This window comes from Numida meleagris, chromosome 4, assembly GCF_002078875.1.
Source record: "Numida meleagris isolate 19003 breed g44 Domestic line chromosome 4, NumMel1.0, whole genome shotgun sequence".
Lineage (NCBI taxonomy): Eukaryota > Metazoa > Chordata > Aves > Galliformes > Numididae > Numida > Numida meleagris.
In genome coordinates, this window is record NC_034412.1 from 70,563,899 (window position 1) to 70,579,622 (window position 15,724).

Consider the following 15,724-nt stretch of genomic DNA (forward strand, 5'->3'; position numbering starts at 1 on the left):
GATAACACAAAACTTGCAGCCATTCTTCTTTTGCATTGAGTGCTATCCAAGACTTGAGGCTTGCTCACTCCCCCCGCCCTCGACTACCCCACTACCTTTTCCTGATTGCCTGAGGCTTTCAGAGATCTTTGAAGAAATGAATTTCCAAGCTGAGGCCAGGAACTGTAAAGAGCAATGAAGGCTGTGAAAGAATTCAAAGCAGAAGAATATCCCATCAAAAGAAATTAAGGCACTGAAGGTGTACGTTTATGCAGAAAGATTCAATACACATAATCTGGCCCCTAGACAAGAGGTAGTAAATGTCTACTAGCACTGGAAGGTCATAAAAACACAGAAGAAGAGTTCAGAGTGCCTGAGTGGGTGTACAAGTGGGGATAAAAAACACTGTTAATGGAAAATCTGAGGCAGAAGGAAAGGAAAAGACATTTTCCAAACAGCAAGAGGTCTTTGAGGCTGTGGGACAGTCTCTCACTGAGAAGCAAAGCATAAGTAATTTAAATCTGTGCAAGCTCAAACCCTGGATCATTCCTTCACTGACTTCCATAAAGCATTCTGAAGACCTAAGAGAGATCATCTGACCACTATTTGACATGATTACAGGCTTCGTAGACCACCAGTTTTCGTCTGTAGGTGTCACCTAATGCTATTCTCCTGAATAAGAAATAACACGGTATCAATAATAAAGTCACTGTGACATAATTATTCTGGAAGTTGCTAATGAGCACATCTTTCTTGTAGCTTAAGTTTTGCAGAAGTGGATTTCTGTTTAAGAATGAAGATCCAGTGCCTCCATTCTACATGCCAGGAACATGAAGATCAGCATGGGACGCAGTAGGTCAGGTTGATGATTGGACTCAATGACCTTTTCAAGGTCTTCTCCTTCCTCAGTGATTCTTTAGGGACATGACCTGAGAACTGGGACAATCTTTTAGTTTTCTAACATTTATTCAAAGCCTATCCCAGTTAGGAAGATCTGTTAGCATGTTTTGTTCATGCAATACCTGTGAAAGAATATTACTATTTTAAATATATATATATTATAAATTGATATATATATATCAAATATTCAAAAAGTAGAGTGCTAAAAGTGCTAGTGCAATTGAATTACATTACGTGCATTCCAGGGAGCTAAATTAAATAACGTTTTCCACAGTATGACTGTCAGCCTCCTCAATTTGTTGAGATAAGCCTGTTTTATGCATAAATTCAGGACTGTATAGAAAAGATGGGCAAGCTTTGGGGGGTGCTTGTTCCTCATAATTAGAACTGCTGGAAGACTGCCAGTAAATGAAAGGGTAATTTCAAGAAAGTGTGGTTCCAGTTAAATCACTCGAATGTTACTTTAGGCAACCGTTATCTTTTAAATACACCAGCTAAAAGCAGAAACATTGTGTTCACAGCACAGCTCAGAATGAGACGCTGTGCGGGGTGTCAGCAACAGCAGAGGGACGCTACTAGAGGAAAGACGAGGAGCCAGTTGGCCAAATATTTCTGACACTTCTAGCATCTCAGCAAATGGCAGAGCATTCTGGAATATTTATTCATAACAAACCAAAAGGTCACATCATTAGAATTCTCTCTTGTGTCAAGAAAACTGCTCAAAGAAAGTGTATTTAGGTCAGGGTACAGTTATCATCTGATTAAACACAATCTTCACCTAAAACATAGTTTAAGTTTACACTAACCTTCACAGCACAGCTAGCAAAGTCCCTGTAGGCCACCTTGTTCCCTTCTTGAGAGATTTGTACAATTGAGCATATTTTAAGTAGTCCATTTAAACATTCAAAAAGGAACACAGAGACACCAAAATCCTCATTATGTCTCAGTCATCTCCAGCAGTATATACTCTGTTCGTTTCATTCCTCCAAGTATTTGCCAGCACCACAGCAGTACAACAGAACCTCTACAGAACACCCATGAGAATTCCACTGGTCTATAGGAATGCTTTTTTTTGTTTGTTTTGTTGGTTTTTTGTTTTGTTTTGTTTTTAGGTAATTTTGCAGTCTTTGTCAAGACAGTTCTGCAATGTGAAGTTCTTACTAGCACTACCCATAGGACAGCAATTCTTACTGAAGCTGTTTTTACTTAATTTTACAGTTAGGTTTTCTAAAGGATACAACAAGTAAGGAAAAATACAAATAATAATCCAAATTAATTTTCAATATCCCAGCTGTATGACATGCCTACAAAGCTGGAACTAAATTAAAAGCAGTACTTAAGAGCAAGAAAATGGTAAAAACTTTGCAATCCATGAACAATTTTGTTGATCAGCGGATAATAATGAAAATTGCTTTGTGATATACAGAAAAACAGTTTTGAAGGTCTTCCTTGTTAGTCTTTTTAAAAAGAAAAGGAGGTCCATTAGGTTATCCTGTCCAGAAAACAGCACCTGCTCTCCCTCTACATAGCTCTAGTACCTAAAGCCTGGGAGGATCAGATAACAGGCACTTCCACCTTCCAGCAAGGTGGGAAGCAAACCAAATCAGAGGATGTTCAGTCATACACAACAAGAACTAACAGTGATTATCATCCCCAAGGGCATCCCTTCTCTGTGCCATGCTCCTTATCAGATAAAATGTCACATGCAGCACAGAGACAGTTCTATTAATTGAATACTATGCCAAAGTGGAAATCAGCCGCATTTATAAGGGGACATAACCTCTTATGCATGGATTCCAGGCCTGTCACAGAATACTCAGCAGCACTGATATTACATACCGCTTTCCTCTTCTGTCTCCCTGATTTGGCTTTGGAGGCCTCAGAAAACACACTGAACTGTGCCTAGAGGCCTTTTAAGAATGACATTGAGCAAGCAAAGAAAGTAGAGATTTTCTAGCTTCTAGTTGAATGCCTGAGTCATAGACTAAATAAAACTGAGTTTGATCTCTTCCCTGTTCCAACCTACAAGAACTAATACTTACATATAATAATAACATCCAAAAACCGAGGCAAAGCACAGACCTCACAGCATTGTTTACAAACCAGATCAGGCAGAAGAGTTATCAAACTAAAGTCCATTCAGATTATTGGACTGGGGACAGAGGAAAGGCTGTGCCCTAAGCATCTCCCCTGGTAAGGCCAGGCAGATGAAGGAAGGAATGAATAACCCATTGATGGTGGCAATTGGATTTAGAGGCCACACCACTGAGGGCTACAGAGATCTCAGCAGGCCAGCCATGGCTACTGGGATGTTAGGTGTTTCTTTGCTAAAAACTCAAGCCACAGGCAGGCCTTGGGGAGCTAGAAGTGTCTGAACTTTCAGGCTTGGATGGACCTGTATCCAGGTTAGCACTTGGAGCACAGTGGAACAGAGAGCTCCACAAACATTTCTCAGGAACAAAGACAGTACACCCTGACTTCTGGAAAGGTCAGCCATCAGCTCTATAAAAGATGTAATTATTTTCAGTATATCATTAACACTTGTAATGCACTATTTAAATCTTCAGAGGTGGGTTTTTTAGTGTCTATTTTCTTTAAGAACTTGGAGGCAAGCAAATTTACAGAACTGCTATTTTTGCAAGCTTCAATTTCTACATGAGCCACTGATCTGTTGGGCTTACCTGTGAACATACTTTTTGCAAGGTATACCTTTATATAACATATATAATATATTATATATATATAGTTGTGTGTTGTTTTATTTAAAGTTAGCCACCATATTTTACTCATTTAGAGTTTTTATATGAGACTTTGCACAACCTCCTTTAATCTCCTTTCCTGTGCCTCCTCTTCCTCTGCTGCTAAATGGCCAAAACATTTTCCAGGCCCAGCCGCCCTGTACAGCCATTTACTGACTTCTGATGAAAGAGCTGCTGCCAAATTTTATAAAGAATGTTCCCTGGGGCACAGAAGGGCGGGAAGTATTCTTCATGGCCCCTGTTTTCTTCCCATATTGTTTAACAAACAAGAAACCCACCCGCAGCTGCTCTGACCTCTATTTAGGCACATCCCTTTCAGTCAGTGACACAAATGCACTAGGAAGGAAGTGTTGTCACGGCCCTTAGAAAAGATGCAGGGAAATAAAGGCCAACACTGCATGGCCAAACAAACAGGCTCACTCTTCTGTCCCCCACTGCTGCCCAGTTCCTTCAGGAGCCAGGCCAATGGCCTGGCTGAGCCTATTCCCCAGGTTTCACAGCTCTGCCACGCTTTGCCCCAGTCTCAGAATTAAACATGAAGGAATAACCAAAAACTTTCGGCATAAATGGGAATTCAGCCCAGGCTCCTCACATGGCTTAAGCCCATTGCTCAGTCCAGTTTCCCAGCTGGACCTCATGTACTACTTTGTCTCAGTTTCCCTATTTAAATTTCACCAGCTCTTCAAGATAAAGAAAATATATATAATTTTGGGCTGCAGTTATCACAAGTAGAAAGGTTTTTGCAAGAAGTTAAGACAAACACCTAGAGGACAAGCTGAGAACAAGCGCCCTTTTGAGCTGCCTCAGCTCCCTCAACAGCTCAGAAGGATTTCCAAATCAAATTACTTTCGATAGACAAGAGATGAAACAGATTGTTACTAACCCCGCTTTATGGTGGGGAGCACAAAGACAAAGATTTTGGAACCAGAGAAGCAACTACAATATTTGAAAACCAGGCTCAATACTGCATGCTGATCATGGGAACAAGTTGTAACACACCAGAACTGACAAACTTTGCTTAAATAATGCTCTAACTGGGGCAAAGAAGAAAACACACACAAAAATAACAGCAATTTAAAAGACTACAAGGATGATTTCTGAAGTATTTCCGCATTTTTCTGGTAACTTCCATTGATAGTAGTCCCAGTTTGCTGAAACCCTAGTTGGAGGAGCACAAAGAAAAGCAACCCAAGCATTTGCAAGGATTTGCTGAGAGCGTTGCCCTGTCCTGCTTGTTGCTCCAGTAGTGCCACACAGCAGAACGGACAGAATGCAGGATGGAGCCTGGTGGGTGTCACGTGCCAATAGCACTATTTGCACTTCTGCCTGAGCAGCACCCATCAATCACTGCTGATGGACAGCACCACATCTAGCCAGCTGCCAGAGGAGATAACATCCAGTAAGTTGTTATCAGTTTCTCCCCAGTCAGTATTACTGGGGGGAAATAATGTTTTTAAGCAAGTCAGATTTTTGTTTTGTTTTGATACCTATAATTATGCTTCAAGAGTTCATAAACTGGGATAAAAAGAAGGTACATACTGCTCACAACTGCTTCAAGTCTGTTCTCCTATTCATGGCTACAAGACACCCTTTGTAAGGAAACATTTCCTATGCTGCAACTCCTTAGGGCTCACCACCCAATAAATATTCTCTTCCTTCACTCAGTTGTTGATCAAGCAAACTTAGTGTGATTTAGACATGTATACTTCGCTAAAGCACCAAAAATTCATAAATGCTTTCCAATTGCAAATAAGATTCTCTGGTTACTCTCTGAAGTATTGCAGGAGCAGACAGGAGGCTGAGCAGCAGTAGCTCCAGGAATCATTTGCTGCCATAGCCCTGCTGTCTCTTACACTGGTACCTTCTGTTTTGCAAATCTCCCCATTAGAGCCTGCAGGCTCCCTTGTGGGGCACTTTCCCATTGTTTTTGTGCTCTACCTGGTGGCAATGATGTCAACGGTTTACAGGCGTTAGGCCCGATTCTGTGACAAAAGGGACGGGGCACCCAAGGGCCCACGTCCCGGGAAAAGGGGAAAGGGAAAAAGGGTAGGGAGATGGCCCTGAGAGCAAAGAACAGCGGCAACAATCTGAGGAGGAACAAAACTAATTTACTAAGTAAAATATCAGAATGCAAAACAACACAGTATAATACAATATAATTACAATTTAAGCTGATAAATCCAATACAGAGAGAGAGAATGTCCCAAAATCAAGGTAGGCCTTACTCTACTACCGACAATAAGACGGCTGGAGAGCGAGGTGCTGCCAAGATGAGAGACGGCAGAAAAAAGGGACGAGGTCTCGTGATCTGCAAGTTTTTATACTGTGAGCTTTTATCTTTTCCCTCCGGCTGGAAAATGGTAACAGAGGAGCAAAGTACCGTGGGGACTGTAGTAGTCCTTCTCTTCTGAGGACCATGTACATTCACTACATGATGTTATGATGTGGAGTACCAATAACCAAAAATCATAAAACCATGACAAATGATCATTCAATCCTCGCAGGGCCAGCACTGCATCTACCCCAGGCTCAACCTCGACACCTCACTTTCTTCTTCTGCCTTGATCTGATGAAAAACCTTCCACAGGCATCTCAGGCTAGGTGGCCTCATTTGCTTATAGATTGCATTGTCTTTAGCAGTACTTATTGGTAAGGGGCTTGTCATCAGCCTCTTGGAAAGCTGAGTTCTGAACAACCATCCTTTCTCCAGAAATGCATGGGTTTCTGCAAGGAGAGGATTGTCCAGGCATTTCCCTGTCTGGCACAAGAAGTTCAGAAATGATATCTAGCAAGGCTAATTTGTTTTCAAGCACAGAGATTTAAATCACCAAACAAGGCACCCACAAGCTCAGGATCATCAAAAGATGTTTTAAAAATATTTGACTATTTTTGTCCAAAAGCAAATAAAACTTTTAGCTGATGCACCCTACACCAACTCTCAGCTGCTCCTGGTTAACTGAGATCCACTCCGGCAAAGCCCTGTCATTCCTCAGGGAGTTTGCAGAAGACACCAGACTGTGAGGAGTAGTTGACAAGCCCAAGGGACAGGATGCCATTCAGGGAGACCTAGACAAGCTCAAGCAGTGAGCCCAGGTGAACATCATGAGTTTCAACAGATTTAAGTGCAAGGTCTTGCACCTTGGTCAAGGCAAATCCCAGTAATACAACCTGGGGGATACAAGGACAGAGCATGGCCCTGCTGAAAAGGACTTGGAGGTACTGGTGGATGGCAAGCTGGACATGAGCCAGCAATGTGCCCTCACAGTACAGAAAGCCAACCATATCCTGTGCTGCATCAAAACAAGTGTGGCCAGCATGTCCAGAGAGGTGATTCTACCCCTCTACTCTGCACTGGTGAGGCCTCACCTTGAGTATTACATCCTGTTGTGGAGTCCTCAGTACAGAAGAGATGTGGACCTGTTATAGCACATCCAGAAGAGGGTCACAAAAGTGATTCAATGGATGGAACACCTCCCTTACAAGGACAAGCTGAGAGAGCTGGAGCTGTTCAGCCTATAGAAGAGAAAGCTCTGAGAAGACCTGATAGTGGCCTTTCAGTATCTAATGGGGGCTGTAAGAAAGGGGACAGGCTCTTTAGCAGGGCCTGTTGTAGTAGGACAAGGGGAAATGGTTTCAAACTAAGAGGGGGAAATTTAAATTGGATTTTTTTTTTTTAGATATATACAGTTAGAGTGGTGAGGCATTGGCACAGCTTGCCCAGAGGTGGATGCCCCATCCTTGGAGGGGGGCTGTCAGGCTGGACAGGTCTTTGAGCAATCTGATCTAGCTGTAGGTGTCCCTGATCATTGCAGAGGAGTTGGACTAGATGACCTTTAAGGGTCTCTTCCAACTCAAAAGCAGACTCTATGAGATAAGCTTGCTGTTGCTTCCACTCCTGCTCTCTCCTGAGGCTCCCAGGTGACACCTTGCCCCACGAGGCCAGCTGTCCTTGGGCTGCTAGCTTCAGGACAGCTGCAGGCTCACCCTGGAGAGCAGAATTAACCATGGAGGAAGTTTCTCATTACAGATATCTCAAACTCCCTGCCTTGGTAATTTTTCCTCATTGTTGGTCCACAGAGGATAATAAAAATGTCCCCTGAGAGAGTAAAATGTGACACCTATAAGTTAATCCCAGTGCAGATAAACTCACTGCAGTAACTCAGAGGGCATTTATAGCTAAGACATGCTTCCTCAGGAGATAAAGTCTCCAAATCAGTGCAGCTGTTTAAAAAAATTATTAAAAAAAATCAGAAAATCTTCTTTCAGTACACTGAGTTCCTTTGACCACAGAACTGCAAGTATAAAATTCACTGTTAAATGCAACCAGCCAGCTGAAATAACTTCTTGTCTGTGAAGCTCTAAAGCCATGTCCAGAAAACCCAATGATCACTAACACAGTCATATTCACATGATAGAAGTATGGTGGTATTAACAACTTGTGCTGGCATGTCTGAACAGCCATCAGGGCTATACATAAATATAGAATTTGCTCTATAGATTTGTTTTAGAGACTTCTTTCTACCTGATTATGGCTCCAGGCAGCTCATCATCTGTATAGACACAGTAATTAAGGATTGGTAATTCGGTTCAGTGGCCAATACTCTCTATAGGATGAGCCATGGGGTTGGTTTTCAGCCACTTGGCATTTCAGAAGCCCACTGGAAATCAGCTACTAGAAAGCTGTTAAAGGAGAGCAGCCAGCAAGCATTTCCATTTCAGCATCTCAACAGGAGAAAGTGGTTGCCCTGAAGATCTCTATAGGAAATAGTTTTACTTACACAGCTCCACAAAGGCAAACGGAAAGCCACGTTTCCATCTGCTTAAGTCAAGGGCATGCAGCAGGAACCAGCACTTCCCTCATGCCTCCATTTCAGAGGAGTACGTTCCATTTCTTGGGAACAAGCTGTATACACACAAGCAAGCAAAGGAAGGTTTTTAATCTCTGAAGTACATTACAGAAATAGCAAATAAGTGAAACATCACAAATAAAAATATTTTTCTGGAATGATTACACAGAGGTGGGAATTTGAACAGCAAATCAAAACTGACTGCAGTAGATCCCAAGATTTATTCCCATATAAAACAATCAAGGCTTCTGTCAGCTAGGAAGAAAATAGCTTAACTAGAAATCATGGATGTTTGTGAACAGCAGGAGGACAGAAAAACCTAACAGCAGCACAGAATCCAGCACCAAAGATATCAATCTTGATTAGAATTCAAATTTTAGAATCAATAGACCCAATTCCTTCCAATACTTGAAGGGAGTGTATAAACAGGAGGGAGTACAACTGTTTACATAGGTGAATAGTGATAGGACAAGTGTGGATGGTTTTAATCTAAGATGGGGAAGGTTTAGGTTAGCTATTAGGAGGAAGTTTTTCCACACATACGGTGGTGACGCACTGGAACAGGTTGCCCAAGGAGGTTATGGATGCCCCATCCCTGGAGGCATTCAACACCAGGCTGTTCTAGTGGTTGGCAGCCCTGCACACAGCAGGGGGGGGTTGAAACTAGATGATCGTTATGGTCCTTTTCAATTCAGGCCATTCTATGATTCTGTGATCCACCAAAAAAATATTCTGTTCTTTCTCTACTGTACACAGCCAGGCCAGACAACAGCATTTAAGATCACAAAGACAATGTGCAATGCAGTAACAAATATAATAAGCTAACTGTTTAGGGTTTTGAAGGGTTTATATTAAAATACATCTAAATAACTTCTCTACCATTAATAACTTTCTCCTCACTGTAATGGCCACCAGGAAAACCCTGGTTCTTCTGGATGAATGGGATAGCTGCACAGTGGTGCAAATGAGCAGCTCAGCACATGAGAGCATTGACAAGGCAGACAGCATGCAGATAGCATGAAGAACAGAAGTGAAGAGCACAAGAAAGAAGAGTTTTCTGGATTCCACTGCAGTAAGAGACCTCCATAGATTACAGGGGGAAAAAAAAAATCATCAGCAGCAAGAAAAGAAGCTCTGCATCTGAAGAGCAGAGCCAGAGATCAAGGCAAGACTAGTGCCAATGTAGAAGACACAGGCTGAGCAATAAAACACCACATCAGCTGTTTCTTGTGGGTCTCTGCTTTGCCAGATCACACAGCCCAAAAGCCACAGGTAGGAAGAAAGGTAGCAGCCAAGCAGTGGGCTCTGAACAGCCTGGGCAGCCTGTCCCTCTCCCTGCCACCTCTCTGGCATTGCTTTCCAATTTCTTCAGCCAGAGCTTCATCTCACCGCAGCACAACCAGTCTGCAACCCTTCCCCTGTGAACATGGGCTATAAACTGAATTGGTGTCACAAAGCTGATGCTGTCTTATAAAAGATACCTCTGGTTTTTGTATTGTGTCCCTTCATCAGACTTTCTCAGGCTATTGAACTGGGAGATTTGGTACACAGAGTAGTAGATCACATTCAACCGCCATTACAGGCAGTGACACAGGGCCAAGGCCACCATCAGGGAAAGCTGTGCCTTTTCAAATCCATACTGATACACTACTCTCTCTGCATCCATCTTTTCTTCTCTCTTCCCCTTGGCAATAATTTCCTGGTTTATGCTGCTGCACTCTCTGATCTTCCCTAAAGATCTCTCCATAACTTGCACTGACTGAAAAGGCTTCCCCTTATCTTAAATACAATGGCAGTTCAAAGGCTCGATGCTTTAAGCTTCTTTGGAACAGGCTGGATTCAGCTTTCCATTGCAGCAATAAGTAACTGAGGCACCCTCCCCTTAGTGGGGAGGAACACTGGCTCAAGACTGACATAAAATTACAAAATGGTGGCTCAGTAGACCAGCACCACATGCCCTTGCTCCCTGCTTTCCCCAGAACTACTTGCTCATGAACAGACTGTACCGGGCTTGGAGCATGTGGGGTGTCCTCTCAATGTCTGGTAATGTGAAGCAAATAAGAAAACACAGAAGCACAAGTAGAATACAAAATTATCCATTCAGCCTCAGTCTTTCAAAATACTTCTTGTTTGTGCACACAGAAATAACTATGTTTGGATCACTTCTGCGTTTTACTCCCAGTTCTTGTCTGTGGATAAATCCTACTTCACCAAAGGAAGAGATTAACTGACACCTAGTGGAAAATTGAGGCTTTCCTTTCCCTTATTCTGTTGAGTGAATCTTTTTAGTCAGTATTTATACAGACTTCATCCATATTACCATTATTGTAGAAATGGGAGATCTGGGAGCCCCTAAAGTGCTTACAAACAAACTTATTCTTGATACAGTTGATATTCTAGAGTTGCTGCTTCTAGTAAACCAGAATTATTGATTCTTTGGTTAATGCCTTATGTATAAATATTTAAGAACTAAGAAGTGCTTTCTTCCAAAATTTTGATTTTTGTGGCCTCAGATAAGTTCATCATATGGTATCAATTATTCCAACTAATGATAAAAATGCAAAGACGATTTTGCTTTGTCCTTAAGTCTATACATGCTTTAGAATCCTGTCTCAGTAGTTGCTTAATGTTCAGCATCTGTGAAGGGATTTTGCAATACAAGACAAATGCCAAATGCAGCTGAGCTGACTGCAGAGTTCCCACAGACTGATGTAGGTAGCATCACCCCTATGTTCTCGTGACTAATAGATTTGATTGGTGCAGTGTTGTGCTCTACAAGCCTTGCTGAGCAATCACTTTACAAGCTCCAGCTGGACTAGAATTAAATAATGGGGATTCTTTTGCAGACAAGATCTCTAAATATAATTCCATGGCACTGAGAGGCTTTTGTATTCACTTCCTTAGAACAGCACATCCATTCTTCTAGCACCTCTGCCTGCACTATTCAAAGTTATCTAAACTGTCAGCTCCTAGCCCAGAAAATCACATTCCTGTGACTTGATCCCTCTCTCAGCCAAGGGGGACGTGTGTATTTAGATATAATCTTCCAAGCAATTGCTGAAGAAGCCCAGACCTTATTGTAAGTAGCTGAGAATACACCTCAATAACTACCAGCAATGCCACCCAAATCCCAGAGTTCTGAATATTAGGTTTGATAGAGTGATCTTGAGGGATCCAATGGACAAAATTACACAAACTGATCTGAATAATCAGATCTTAATATATAACATAATATATAGTTAAGTTCCAAGACCTGATTTACAAGCCAATCCTCTCTGAGGTACTACTACCAAAAAAGCAAATTTTTCTACCTACCCCCTCAAAAAAAGTCCCACTGACCCCCAAAATCTTCTGCTCTACAACCACAGTGACCTAGATCTTCTAATTTTGCCTGTTAGAATAATTAATTGCAGAATCAATCTTCACATTCTCATTCCAATTTGAGAAGTATAATATTAATACACTCAGATGTACTGAGTCCTATTTAAGTAACTATTAAATTTTTTTATAAGCACTAAACACTTCCAAATATTTCTACTCTACAAAGGAAAGCAAGAACTTTAGATCATAGCTGTAGATCCTGTGTTTGTGTTCTGTCTTTCATAATACTTAGCTACTTTTAAAGTTGGCTTCCAGCTGGATATGGGAAAGTCATCTTTTTCTACAGGGTTATGGGATTTTTTCAGTTTGACTTATTTATGAACTGATTCTCCTCTGTCCCTAGTTTTGTTCTCTGGGAACAGCAGAGACCACAAAATGTTTTTGATTATCTACTTAATCCCCTTAGGCAGTATAGTGTCCTTAGTCCAGGCTTCAGTGAAACTACATTTATTTGTTGAGCTTTTAGTTTTCAATTTAAAAAAAAAATCTTGAAAAACTTCCTGTGGTCCCTTGGACAGCCTCTTGGCCAGTTTATACAGGAAAAACACTGTCCTATATTCCATATTCATACTTTTTATTCCTCTCCCTTAATGCTTTTTTTTTTTAATAGCTCTATTTCGTATTTTTTTTCCTCAAATGTGAGGTTTTCCAGCACTGTTAGAAATATTCCTATTTGTTGTTTTGCCATCTCCTCTCACAGAGTTTTCAGTTTCTGAATTCTTCTGACACACTCATTCAAACCTTTGTATTTATTCTCCAGGAAGCTGGCACGCAAATGCAGGAGGCAGCTATGAATTTGCTCACAATGACCTTGGCATCAGCAGGAAAATGTCACATCACACTGTTCTCTGTGCACATCCAACCAGCACAGGAAAAGCCAGCTTCAGTACGTGCAAACTGACGGGATCAAACCATCTGAAACTCACCAGACTGTGTACTGGTATTTCAGTGAATGTTACCTTCATAGTCTGCTTGTATTTAGGAAAACAAACAAAAAACCACAGGTCTATAGATACTGGAGGCCACAGCAATGGCTCTCATATTGTGAACCCAAGCTAGCCAATGTGGTCCTTCAGTGGGCTAACATCCTGAAGATGCCCAGACTACCAAATATCATTTGCAAGGATGCAACTCAGCTTTGGACCATGCCAGTGACTGAGCATAGTCATCATCATTCACAACTTCAATCCCTTGGAAACAAGAAGGGAACTGTGAGTGTCTTAGATCTGTGCCATCCACCAAGAGTGACATTTCTCTAGATATGCCTAATGAATCAAGCTTGGGAGAGACCATTAAACAATGGACTTTGGATTTTTTTGGTCCACTTAGGTTGGAAATGAGTCTTAGTGTAATGGCATAGGAAAGGCTATGCCATTACACTGCCATTACCAGCTGGGCTGGTGGGCAGCCCAGCTCAAGCACACTGGGGCTCCTAGCAGCAGCAGTTCCCCAACAGTGCCCAGCAGCAGAGCTCACCTTGTGCAGTGCCAAAGTCGGGGATCCAGAGGCCAAGCATGTCACAGTGAAGGACTGCACAACCTGTCCAGGACTTCAGGCTGCTGCCCTGCTACAATTCACTGTTAACATACCACAAGGCTGCACTGAAACCAAAACCCACAGGTTGATTTCCTGATAAGGACAGTGACAGAATTAACCAGAACTCAAAGACAATTTCCCTGAGCATAGTACTGGTTATTTAAAACAATAATTACAGAGAAAATATATACTAAAAACCATTGATATTTCCATATCTTTTTCATGAAGTTTTTTCATGAACTACTTCCTTGTTTTAGAGGGCACATCTGTCAGTCTTTAAGGCTGTCACAGAGCTCCTGTGCACTGTCCCATGCAATTGCCAGTATTCGGGAAGGTGCATGCCTCCCCCCCATGCTTGACCTTCATTCCATCTCACAATCTCCTGTAGGCATCCTTTAGCCTGTTCCAAATGGGGAACAACACGTCTGAACCAAGCACAGACGCACAACCTCCCCATGCAACTATTCTATCTGCCAGTAGTCTGTAATCCCCTTTGATATCTCTACATTTATTATCATTGGGTGGCTATTGCTGCACATGACTTTTTCTTTATTTCAGACTTCATTGTAGCAGCGTTAAAACTGTTTATGTAACCTCTTTATTAAATCTCTTCCTGGCGATTTATCCACTTAAATGTGTTTTTCATAGCCTGTCTCCAGTGAGCTCTCACTTATGCTTCTTTTCTCTCAATAAGCCAAAGCCTAGTAAGTTATCACAGCCAATGCAGATTTGAGTGCTCATGTGGGTGAACTGCCCAGACATACTAATGCTTTGTTTAATATTTCATAAAGACATGAGTTATAAATTCAGTTCATATTTGAAAGATTTCTTCACACAGCACTAAATCACTTCATGTTTCCAGTGAAGTCTCCATGTGAACTGAAAAGCAAAGGTGAATCTGAGGACACACAGAGTTGCATACAGACCTCACCCTGTACTGGCCAGAAAAATCTCTGAATCTCAACAGCAGCCACGTGCTCTCGGTCTCAAAATTCCCCATTTAGGACTTCACCCAATATCAGCAAATTCAATGGATATAACTTAAAGCAAATTCAGGCACAAAAATCACTTTTAATGTTAAACTTAACACATTTCCTTTTACTCTTTGATTTGGTAACTCTGGCTGAGCTTTATGAATATTTTGTGGTAACTAAACTACAAATGCAAGATGCTGGCCTTTTGAACAAGCAGATGAAAGAAGATCTGAACATGTCACAGCCCCACCATGGTCAATCTCACACAAAAGCTGGAAGGAGAAACAGAGATGGGAGCGCCTGTGGCTCCCTCCCCAAGCACCAGGAGCTGAGTGCAAGTTCCACAGCCTTGAACCCCTTGGACACACCACGTGGATCCACCAGCCACAGCCAATGAAACCTGCACAACCACACTCAGATGTTTGCTCTGCTCTTAGGCTGACTGATGACCATACATTTAAGCATAAAGTAAACCTCCCAGGGATCTTTTTTCTCCTCCAAATCAAAGAAAGAAAAATTCCAGGGTAAATAGATATTTCTGAGAACAACCAAGGTTGTTCCAGGTCAGGAAAGTCAACAGAAGTCTTTGAGTCAGATTTGGTACAATGACTCCCAGGTCACACTCTCCAGGCTCAAGCAATTTTCTTTTTTATTTATGTGCTTCTCCTAGGGCCCCCTTCTTCTTCCCTTCTACCTCCATCCAAACAGACCTGGCCGAGCACTTGTTTTCAAATGGTTTGTTCACCTCTTAGAAACTGCACCAAGCACTAGTCTCATTGTAGTGTAGGCAAAACATTTCCTCCTCTCCTTCCCCCCCCCCCCTTCCCCCCCACTTGTATTAAACCAGGAAAAAAAGAATGTATGGAGGTATTAGATGAGTCTAAAATGTGTTCATCGGGAGTAACTTTTTAAGTAGTCCAATGGCCAGTGGTGAAACAGCTGATCTTCTTAAAATGGATAGGGCAGGTCCCAGGAGGCTCTGAGCACTCCAACCATTATTAATATTGATAAGAGCAGCTAATGTTCAGTACAGGCAGTGCCTTCTCAAGGCTATGTCATTGACTAGAACATCAATTTAAAGCAGCTTGGGGATGCTGTGAGACCTGACCTCTATTAATATCATCACCACCTCACCTCTAGTTTCTCTTATATATGTTGGAAAGTGGCTTTGGCCAGTGACTCAGAAAACACTCTGCTTTGCCTCTTTCTAAATAGAAAGGAGTTTTATACAGTATTGAAAGGCTGTACTTTCTCTACAGTAAACCATTTATTCTGTTCAGGAGGCTAACTCCTCCTTTCAGAGGAAACACTGATTTGCTCTCCCCAGATGTTCATAATCAAAAATGAC